Here is an 11,043-nt window from a genome sequence, read left to right on the forward strand (position 1 = left end):
CTGATGCAGAACACATCTTACTAGTTCATTTTCAGTACAATGCACAGAGAATTAGGTGCACAATTCCTGGTAACAAGAATGGAGATTGCACACGTCTCCTTCCTTCCTGCGCATCGCGGAATAAATAACCAGGAGCGTAGGGCAGAGATTGCCAGACACATAACTCTTGCTTTGGTTATCAGGAGTCAGAGGGCTACGGTTAAAATCTATCCTAAAACAGAGAAAATATTTCTCTGCTATAGCAATTCCTCCTATCTACCATTTACAAGACCGATGACCACAACGTGCAGCAGTTGAATACAAATCAGGCTGCTAGCTCCGCGCTCTGCAAAACCATCAAAAATAAATGCCTGAATTTTACCTTCTTGGGAAATAATGTAAACATCAGCGCAATCACATGTCTTGCTTCCAGTATAATCTCAATCAGGGCGCAATTCAACTCTGACGGGCTTTTGTAAATATGTGACTGACCTTTTTAAGCATGTGACATGGGCTTCAGCGAGGCTTCGCCGGCTTCAATATCTGCCTGATCCGCCGAGATGATGAGCTCCTTCCGCGCTCGTTGAGCTCATCAGGATTTAAGAGCGTGCAGACTCTCAGAGCTGGGCCCTAAGCGCTCAATTCAGCATCTATGAAACAACCATGACATTGATCCTTGACTTTGATGGACGCGTGGGTCTAAGCCAGAGCAGCAGCAGAGCTACATTCAGTCACTTCGGGAGAGAAATGTGGGTTTTCTTGCAGCAGAAAGGCAGAAAATATCTTATTGAGAAAATGTTTTATGACAAAACTTTCAATCTACCTGTAGGATTATAATGTCTGTTGTTTTATAGCTTCTTCTAATTGGATTTTTTTCTTTGAGCAAGAAAAAAAGGTATGTCTCTGTAACCAAACTGAACACGCCAGACCCTTCCCTGGCACTGCGGCTATCATCCTTATTATTAAACCCTTCTCCTCTTCGGAGCAGAGTGGCATGTCCAAACCACATCTTGAAAGTGGCCCAAATTAACTCGTAAGCCCTGTCAAGGGCAGGAAAAGTCTGGGAAAGCGCTAACAGCGGGAAGCACAGACGATGGCACTGTTCCCTATTCCGGCACAACTGTGGCCGAACCGCACGGGATGAGTCCCCTGGAAGGGCCGGCACGTCCCCAGCAGCATCCTCCCACCACCACAGCCCCACATCGCCTTGGGCTTAGGTGCAACTGGAATCACTAATGCCTCTTATGAAGAGAAGGTTACCGTATGTAAGTCCTATAACTCTGTTTCCAGAATTGGTTGACAAGGGAGAGAATCTTCCAGTAAATAAACCGGACCGAATGAACTCCTGAATTGTACCCTATAATAATGAGAGGAGGCTGCTTTTGGTGTAAAGGATACCCAGCGTCATTTCCCTCTTTCTCTGTAAAACCGGAACACTCTCACCAAGGAACAGAACGACAAAATTCAGCAGCGTCTGTATTGCTAAAACGCACTATCTTTCAGGCTCTCATCAAAAGCCGTTTCTGCGGCACATCCACGTGTCCGTACAATCAGGGCGCTCGGAGACTACGCCAGCTACAAACTGCGTTTGGCTTCCAGCTCTGCCGAGGAACCGTTTTCATAGCGAATCCAAGAGTGGTCCTGCCTGGCGTCGCTGCCTCTGAGCCTCTTCCTGCATCTATAAATAGCAAATCATCAACTCACCTCCGCTGAGCTCATCACGCACTCCCCTACTTCACCGCCCGCCCGGTTGCTGTCCCCGTGACTCAGATCCCTGCCAGATTCCCTGCGCGGGGAGATTCCCCGTACGTTACGCGTGAAGCTGTTAAGCTCCTTGGGTGTGTATCACCTAAGCGGCTTAGGTTTCTATCACCAGAAGTGATACGCTGGGGAAGAACCTGACATCTGAAGCGATGTAATTACGAGTTAAGGTCTCAGAGCTCCGAACCACTTAAGTTAACAGAGAGGGTCTGTATGGTTTTGACGACAACACTGAGTGAAAATAAAGTGTCAGAATCCCAGACAAACACAAACCAATGACAAACACGGAGCTATGATGTGTAGGACTGCAACATTTCACCGATGCCCTTGCAAAATTCCCTACAATCTAAGCTACCGGGCATCCATCTCTTTCCATTACATCCAGCCTCCCGCTCAACAAAAATATTATTATTTACAATGTAAACCAAAATGCTCTGTTATTCTTTGCTCAAGAAACACACTGATGAAAAAAAGATGTTTCTCACTGTAACAGACTGTTAATTTTCAGACTTTAGTATAATTGCTGAAATGACTGTAACTTCAACACCGATCTAATCTAGCTTTCACACTCCCGTAATGGCATTACTCATGTATTCATCAAAGCACTGGATTGTTTGCACTAGAAATCTCCAGATAACCTGCTTACTCAGTGACGCTAGAGATATCTGTCAGGCCCTAATATTTCATTTCCTGAATAAATGTTTCATAGACTCCATACTCTGAATGTGAAAGAAGTAAAATATTCTTTTGATCATTCATTTGAAATATTTTCTTCGTCCTTTAAAAATGAATGTAAACCAGCGTGCAGCCAGCAGAACGGCAATTAAGTTGGATAAACTGATATACAGAGATTTAACGACATTTTGTGTTCTTTAAAGCGATGTAAAACCAAAGAGTCTCGCTCTTCTCCTGCATACACTTGACCTCTGCTTTGCCAGGTTTAGGGGTGAAATGTCCCTGGAGGTGTTGCCCAGACTTTCCATTCCAGCTGAGTGTCCGTAGCTAGTCGTGATGCCACAGCTAGCTGGCATATCCCACGCACTCACGTCTCTGCAGTCCCACCCGTGAGATCCAGGGCAGATTTGAAGATTTCCACCCGTACGTGCCCAGCATTTCACCGACTAATATTGCCGTGAGCCCTGCCCGTACCGAATTCAGAAACAAGAAGTCTCGTGATTGATCCAGAGGATCTGTTTCGCATAAAATAAAAACACTAGAAAATTCTGTATTTGTTAATTTGACCCATACAGGAATGCTGTGACATTAATACCGACATAACCGCAAGGAAGGTGTAATGACAAGAGTTGTGAGTCCATCCTTCTTCAGGTGGATGTGCATCGGCAGAGCTAGAGAGCCAGCGTGACAGCTTGGCTGCTTTTCCTGTTGACCCTCCATAACTCTTCCCTGCTTAGTGAGCAAACACAGTTTGCAGGGAAGAACAAAAAACAAGCAGCAATTTAACTGGTAGAACTTTAGAATACTTTGAAGAATCCTTTTAGAAATGCAGAACTGCAGAAAAATAGAGGTGGAGATCACCTGGTGTATGAAAACCGTATTGTGAACCTGGCGTTGGAGCTGTTGTGGTTTAACCCGGCCGGCAGCTAACCACCACACGGCCGGTCGCTCGCTCCCCCTGCCCAGTGCGATGCGGGAGAGAATCCAGGAAAAAACCCCTCGTGGGTCAAGATAAAGACGGTTTAATAGGACAGAACAGGAAGAGAATAACAAAACAGCACTAATAATAGAATACCATACAAAACAAGTGATGCACGGTGCAACTGCTCACCACCCACCAGTTCCCGAGCAGCGGCTGCCGCTTTCCCCCTGCCAACTCCCCCCAGGTTTTTTTGTTCAGCATGACGTCATATGGTCTGGAATATCCCTTTGGGTCAGCTGTCCCGGCTGTGTCCCCTCCCAGCTTCCTGGGCACCCCCAGCCTCCTCGCTGGCAGGGCAGGATGAGAAGCTGACGAGTCCTTGACTGCTCAGCAACAACCAAACCATCAGCGTGTTAGCCACGTTATTCTCATCCCAAATCCAAACCACAGCACTAACCAGCTGCTAGGAAGAAAGTGAACTCTACCCCAGCTGAAACCAGGAGCTGACATGCACCCACTGAGGCCAATTTGGCTTCTTCAGGGGTGCATAACTCTGTAATTATGTATTTTATTAAATGTATAAATTGCCAAACTTATCTATTTATTTATTACAGTGCTTGATAGTTGATTAGCAACACTGAGACCACTAGCTTTCTTGGCAGTAATTATCATTTTGTTATTCTCTTTCCTTCTGCGCCTGTTCCCTGCCATCCCCTGCCTCACGCTTGGGCTGAAAGCCCTTTGGAACACACACAGCCCCCGCGCTGATTTGATTGTGCAAAGCCGGTAGCGTGTAGGCTCCTGGCCACGACCAGGAGTCTGAAACACTGTCATAGTTCAAATACTAATATGCCAACAGAATCCAATGTCACACATAGAGAACTTGTTCCCACTCTGCTTTAAAGGGCCAATAAATAAGAATTTTATTTGTGGTGGTGTTTTTATTTTGTTACGTGTATTTATCAAGGGAGCCAGTTGCAACAAGTAGAACCCCGAGCTGGTTAAGGCTTATTTCAAGTTAATTTAAAATAATGCACTCTCTCTCCAGACTCATACATCTTTACAAAGAAAATGGCAAGCAATCCAAAACATTCAAAGCATAACGACATTCAGATGTGTCTAGACATAAATAGTAACTTCTAAACCAAGAATTTGCCTCTGGAGTCTTTTCAGTAGGCCCTCAAATAGAAAATATTTAAAGGGAGACCATGACAGTATAATTTCTCTTTGTTTGAGGCAAGGATGGAGTGAATGTGTCATGAGGCACTAAGAAAGAACAAGAAAATCTCAGTGAGCCAAAATGAAAGGACTTCATTATAGACAAAATCCTCGCTCCATTTAAATCAATCATAAATCTGTTGACTTCAGTAGCCAAGGATTTCATGACACGGCTTCAACCAAAAACAATTCCCAGCACCATATTGTACAATTTGGGGCCTCAATTTTCTCTTTTTCTGTAAATTGCCAAGGACTTTCATACCCAAGAGCTGCAGGATCCGGCCATGTGCCTATCGCAGAGCTCCCACGCGAAGCCGTGGCTGGAGCCGGGCTCACCAGGAGCTCCCAAGAACCCTTTGAGCAACATCCCAAACTTCCAGAATGGCAAAACTCTTTCTAACTGTGAGTCTACTTGGAATTTCTGCGTGTAGTAGTAAATCATTGGAATTGCACTGCTAACAAGTCAGCATTTTAACAAATTCACATTAAAGAGCGCCCTTGAGAATAGCCGGCACGCAACACGCGGTAGGGAGACCGAAACACCCTCCCCACGTCCAGGTTTCCAGGGAAAGACAGCAGCAGCGAGTGAAACAAGGAGAGCTCTGCCTTTGCCTCGTGGGTTATCACACTGTAACCACCCACCCACCCTTATCTACAAACACGGCAAGCTCGAAGCAGATGAAGCGCAATGCAAACACCCGTAATTTCTCCCAGTTTATTTCTTTATACAGAAGAGCAAGCGCGCAAACAAAACCGGGAACAACAAATTGAGTTCTCCAGTCTACTCCTTTTCCCACTTAATAAAGGGTATGCTTTGCTACCACTTAATTCAATGGAAAAATTCCTTTAGGTCTCCATGGGAACAGCACTGGGTCTATAATACTTAACCATAAGTACCAAATTCTATAAGCTTTGGCTGAAACTTTTTAGTGTCCTTTTAAAGATCTCTGCGGATAAAGAACTTCAGGCTCTGGAGTCAATAAAGTCAATGAAGCAGCTTTCACAGGCATCAAAAGTTCACTTTCAAACTTTTCTACAAAATAGTTACTGGAATTTGGGGAAAGCGAGCACAAAGAAAACACTGTAATAACTAACACAATGACCCTTTCAACAAGGAAAGCGAGCAGCCTTTTTAATGAAATTGGACTTAACGTACGTTTGGACCAGGCAGCGAAAGGAAATCTCTCACCAGCACATCACAAGGCCAATAATGTGTAAACAGATAACAGCCAGAGCTGTGGGGTTCATAATTAATTCAAAAGAGATGGCATTTCTGCCTTCTTCCCGGTTTTGGGCAGGCATCGAAGACAACTTGCCTCTTGGTCTGTGTGAAGTACCGTATTTCAGAACAAATCCTTCACAGCAGTAACATGAAGTAATAAAAATAACAATATTTACATTTACCAGACATTGTACTTGTGTGGCAGAATTCTGGCCAAAACCCTGAACCCATCACCTTCTCTTCACACCCAAATAAACTTCAAAATGAAATGGTGCCAATAATAAAGTGTCATTAATAATCTGACACTGAGACCGAGCAGTTCAAAGCTCCACTCAGCTTTGAAAAGACCGTGGACGCCGTCACTGATTTGCAAGCAAAGGTTTATCTAGGATAAAAACGAACGTGGGTCTCAGATGCTTGGGATGACTTGACTTTGACCAACTAGTTCCCCGATAAAGACGTATTTGAGGTTCCCCTTTGTGCCCGAGCCGCAGGGCTGCGGAGGTGTCGCCGTGCCAGGTAGAGCCTCTGCTCGGGCTGCAGCATCCTTCCCAGCTTTGCGGCTCCCCAGCTCAGCCTATGGTATGTGTACCGAATTGGCAGCTGTCAAAATTATTCAGCTTAGGAACGAATCAGACACGGCAGTTAATGACCCAAACTGAAAAACAAGGAAAGAAACACAAGAGCTTTTCAGTTATAGGGGGTTGAGGACCGATTACCCCGTGCTGCAGGTGGAGGCTTGGGTAGGAGAAGTCTACCCACCTCCAGCGCTAACGGCCTCTGCAGCGAGGTCTCCAATAAATCAGTCAGCGCCATCCTACCATAACACTGGCTTTATACTGTAGTTTGACCCGGCCCTGGCGCATTTTTAAGGGCAAAAATAATTTATTTTATGACATCACTGAATTCCTGATTAAAACATTCACATGCTGGGATTTTAAGGCGCACTTTCTTTTACTAACATTTTCGCTAGCTCAGAAAATCCCACGCTATGTGCTTTGACCACATCATAAAGAAAAAGGCTTCATTTTGGAGGCTGAACAGCATGCACTGTTTAAGAGTAGCACGTTTACTTTCTGGCGGGATACAGCTTTCACACAGACCAGCTCAGAAATACGACTCTGACACAAGCATTAAGAATGGATTCAGGCAGTCACGGAGGCTGGAACATTACCATTAGTGGGACAGTACCAAATACAGAAGATATCCTGTCTTAAAAAATCTTTATTTTCAGTGCAGAAACATGGGAGAATGACAAGAAACCTCGAGGGAATATTGCAATTTCCATAGCTTGCGATGCTAATTACAGTCATTATCAGAGAATCTAAAAAGTTCCGCGTATTTTTTTGTTCTCTGCTCGTGGTAGCTGGGATATGAGACAAACTCAAGGTGCAATAACAATGCTAAGCAAAAAAAAACCCAACCCAAACCCCAAACCCATTTATTTTCAATACTACCTAATTATTTAAAGTTTCTATAATAATCAACTAAATCAATCCTCTCCTCTCCTATGTACATACACATAACCCAATGTGTTTTCTTTTCTAAAATGACAATTTCTATCCCTTGAATGCACAACAAAAGCAGAGCAGCACAGGGGTTTTAATGGGTTCTAGTCTTTGATTCTACACATTTAATTATTTTTTTAGATTTAGCTCCTTTTTCCCTTGCCTCTTACACCATTCTTCTTTTAATATGGGGGTATTTCTAGAGATTGTGAATACGACTCATGTTGAACAAAACCGTCCACACGTGTACAATGACACATAATTCTTCTTTGGTCTCCTACTTTGGGACTGTTTTTATCCCAAAAGCTTTCATGAAATGATAAGAATGCCTCCCGAATTACTCCCCACTGGCCAGACGGTGTTCGTTCGGCCCAAGGGCAGGATCCAAGCACAGTTTATAACAGTGACTAGCGCAACATCTGAGTTTACGTCTTCTAAAGAAGTCGGGTGCCCCGAGAAGGAGCTGTAAGCCGCCGGCGGCACGGGCAGCAGGCAGCTGCCGGAGCGGGGCCGTGGGATCTAGGAGAGTGCCTTAAATCCTGCGCTTCTCTGCTCCACGTGGACCAAAGCCAGTGTGTTCAAAACACAGGAGGAGGAGGAGGCAGCATCCTATTTTTCTACGCTAACACAGCAGTCAGAAGCCTGAGTTTATTTCTTGCCGGAGGAATTCTGAACCCGCAGCTCTTCCTTTGCAGGACAATACTCCAATGCTATGGGGACACACATGTATTCTGTATTCTGTTGAAGCTCTTCCAGGAGAAAGATTAATGAATTCAGGGAGAGAAGGCCAGGTCGCTGTTTTATCCAGTGACTTAAATAAAAAATTAAACAGAGTGCTGGAGCTGGGGCTGCTTACAAACACCTGCCCGCTCACCTGGCCTCTCTGGTCACTCGTTTCCCACTCGCAGTCCAGCCGGGCTCATTCCTTCCTGCGCTGTGCAGCCCCATCAGAAGGAGAGGTGGAGAACGCCGCCTTGCCAACTCACACATTACAGCAGATTGTCTGTTGATTACATCCTTCCTCTTCCAAAAAACAACTCTAAACAAATAAGGCATAGTATTTGCCTGGGAGAGCTTCCACAAACAGTAAAACGCTCAAATAACACCAGTAGGTAGGGAAGCCTGGCCAGATGATAAGGCTCTTCCTCTCGGCATTTTGATACACATCAACACCTCATCTCACGCAATCTTGACAGGCTAAACACAAAGCATTTTACTATCTATGTTATCCTACCTATTTTACTTCGAGTATTTAAACGCCACTGTAGCGATCAGGGAATCTTCCTTTTTTCCCTGTAAATTTTTTATTAGGGACCTCCTAATCTCTAAATATTTAAAGTTTTATTTGTTTGACACATTGAATTAATTGACTATTAATACAAAACCTCCCACAGAGCAGCAACAGAAATACCACCTCTAGCTGCGATTTCTTCACTTCTCACAGCCTAAGGCCTCGATTCTGCAATTACACACATTTATCTGTACGACGGTGAAGAATCCCAATGGGACGACTCACACTAGTGGAGTTAATCACATTTGTGAAGATCTGAGGCTTGTAGTTCTGGCTTGGGACTGTATTTGGATGAAACCTGAAGACAGCAGCAGCGCAGTGTTTGATGCTTCTTATGAATAACGTCATACGACAAACCTGAAGGCGAAGGTGTTCTCGTACTTGAAACTCACGCTGGGGAATCGCACCTACAGCCCAGCCGCCGGCTTCCTCTTCACCTACACAAAACTACCGCAGACCTGGATGGCTCCGTCCGTCTGCAGCGTCAAGCGAATGACGTGCGTATATAGCACAAAAACACGGGGATGAGTAATTAAAAAATGTCTCCAAAGTGATTTTAGACCTTTATAGGGAATCCCATGGAAAAGAAGTGATTATGAACTGTTCGCTATCAAGGAACCAAAGCCCCAGGAGAAGCTATAAACCCAAAATCTGTGTACCCATCAGTACTTCCTTCATTAATCCCACCGTCCTAGCAAGCTTTGTGAATGACATTTCCTAACTAATTAATTAAAAAAATCAAGCATCCCAGATGAAATTATCTGTACCACAAAGTTTATTGTAACTATACGGTGCTTCTGTGCATCAGCATACTTGAACTCTGTCCTTAAATTTCATCGGACTCCTGTTCTCCGTAGCGCCCAGAGGGAACCAGCAGTATCTGCGTTTACGCCGCCCCTCAGCCATACTCCTTACCCCTTGCGTGGGCACTACGGCTCTTAGGACGCCCGGTCGCACCGTGCACGGTTCGGGCGCTTTCCCCCCCCTCTCTCGAAGGTGGACTGGGGGTGGGTTACCCCGAACCCGCAACACCCGGGCGCCAGGCCGAGCGGAGCGCGGGAGAACCGCGGCCTGCGCTGCCCCCCGACCCGCCCCTAAGCGGAGCCTTCGCAGCCGGCTCCTCCGAGCACAGCCGAGGCAGCCCAGCGGTGCCAGGGCGGGACGTGTTACCGCAGCTCGTCCGACTCCACCTCCCCGGGGGCCGCGGGCCTTCCCCAGCCGCCTCAGCACCGCGGCCTCGCACCGCTCTGCGGCCGCAGCCCTCTGGCGCCTTCCACGGCTCCGGGCCCGACGGACAGGCCTGCTCCGCCGGGTGGGGGCGGGGGGGGGGCGGCCGGCCAGGCACGAAGGGCCGCACAGCCCCGCGGCCTTCCCGCCCGCGGCCTTCCCGCAGGGCCCGGCTGCCCCGCGGTACCGGCTCCGGCGAGGCCGCCAAGGCCTGGGGCGCGGCCCGCAGCTCCTCTCGGCCCGGGCGCGCCTGCGCGGCCCCGCCCCCGCTCCTCCAGGGCAGACGAGGCGCGGGGCAGAGCGGCCGGAGGAGCGCAGGCCTTCCGGTGTGTGCCGAGCCCCCGGCGCTCCTGCCGGCCGGGCCGGGCCGGCCCCAGGGCTGAGGGGAAAGGAGGGGGACGGCGGGGCCCGGGGAGCGCGGGGCAGCGCCACCGGCCCTACCCGACCGCTGGGGATACTCGCACACCGGCGTGCGCCGGCTTCGGGGGAACCCGAGCCCGGGAGACGGCCAGCACCAGCGGGGCGTCCGTGGGAAGAGCACGGCGGCGGAACGCTGCCTTAGTCAGGCTGAGCAGTAAATTAGGCTCTTGCACCGTAACCAACGGGCTTTTTGCCTGGTCATCAAATTGCCTATCAAGATTTAACGGATTTAAATACACGCTGTGTGATTATTTTTAATGCGTGCTCTGGGAGGGCGCGCAGAAGTCGCAAGCTCTGGGGCAGGACGCTGCTCTCCAGGACTCCCAGCCCAGGGACGCCGGTTCCTCTTTCCCAGCATATGGCCACCTGGGATCCCTGGGATCCCGCAGTGGGGCTGTTCCCGGCCGGGTTCCACAGCCACTGTACAGCATCAACACACGATTTCCAGTCAGACTTCAACAGGCTCCGGCTCCTGCCTACACCAGGGAACGCTCTCACACCTTCAAACACACACGGGCCCTGCCCAGGCACAGGCACGCTGGGCTTCCAGCACTGATCACGCCTCAAACCTCCTCCTGCGCCAGTTCTGTTTCTCAGGCACACGCTGCCCCATCCCAGGAATAAACCCAGCGTCTGAGCTTCATCCATCTGTAACTGGGCTAAACTGGCTGTTCAGGAATAATCAGGTTAGCGTGGACACTAACGAAGGGCAAATCTCGCCTCAAGCACATGTCAAAGGAACAAAAATAAATACTGAAACAGGAGGCAAAATTAAAAAAAAATAATCTTCAAAGTTTAGATTAATTCTTAGAAATAGAGA

At 47.7% G+C, this 11,043-nt stretch overlaps 1 long non-coding RNA gene across 1 annotated transcript; it reads right to left on the reverse strand.

Moving 5' to 3' along the window:
- Positions 1–6,049: 6,049 nt before the first annotated feature.
- Positions 6,050–10,145, reverse strand: LOC142603810 (uncharacterized). The gene is made up of 3 exons (XR_012837684.1): positions 8,160–10,145; positions 6,540–6,634; positions 6,050–6,435 (listed from the first exon to the last, which is right to left on the reverse strand). It is a non-coding gene; the product is annotated as an uncharacterized LOC142603810 (long non-coding RNA).
- Between the last annotated feature and the right edge of the window lie 898 nt (positions 10,146–11,043).

The sequence above is a fragment of the Balearica regulorum genome, chromosome 14, assembly GCF_011004875.1.
Source record: "Balearica regulorum gibbericeps isolate bBalReg1 chromosome 14, bBalReg1.pri, whole genome shotgun sequence".
NCBI classification, from domain to species: domain Eukaryota; kingdom Metazoa; phylum Chordata; class Aves; order Gruiformes; family Gruidae; genus Balearica; species Balearica regulorum.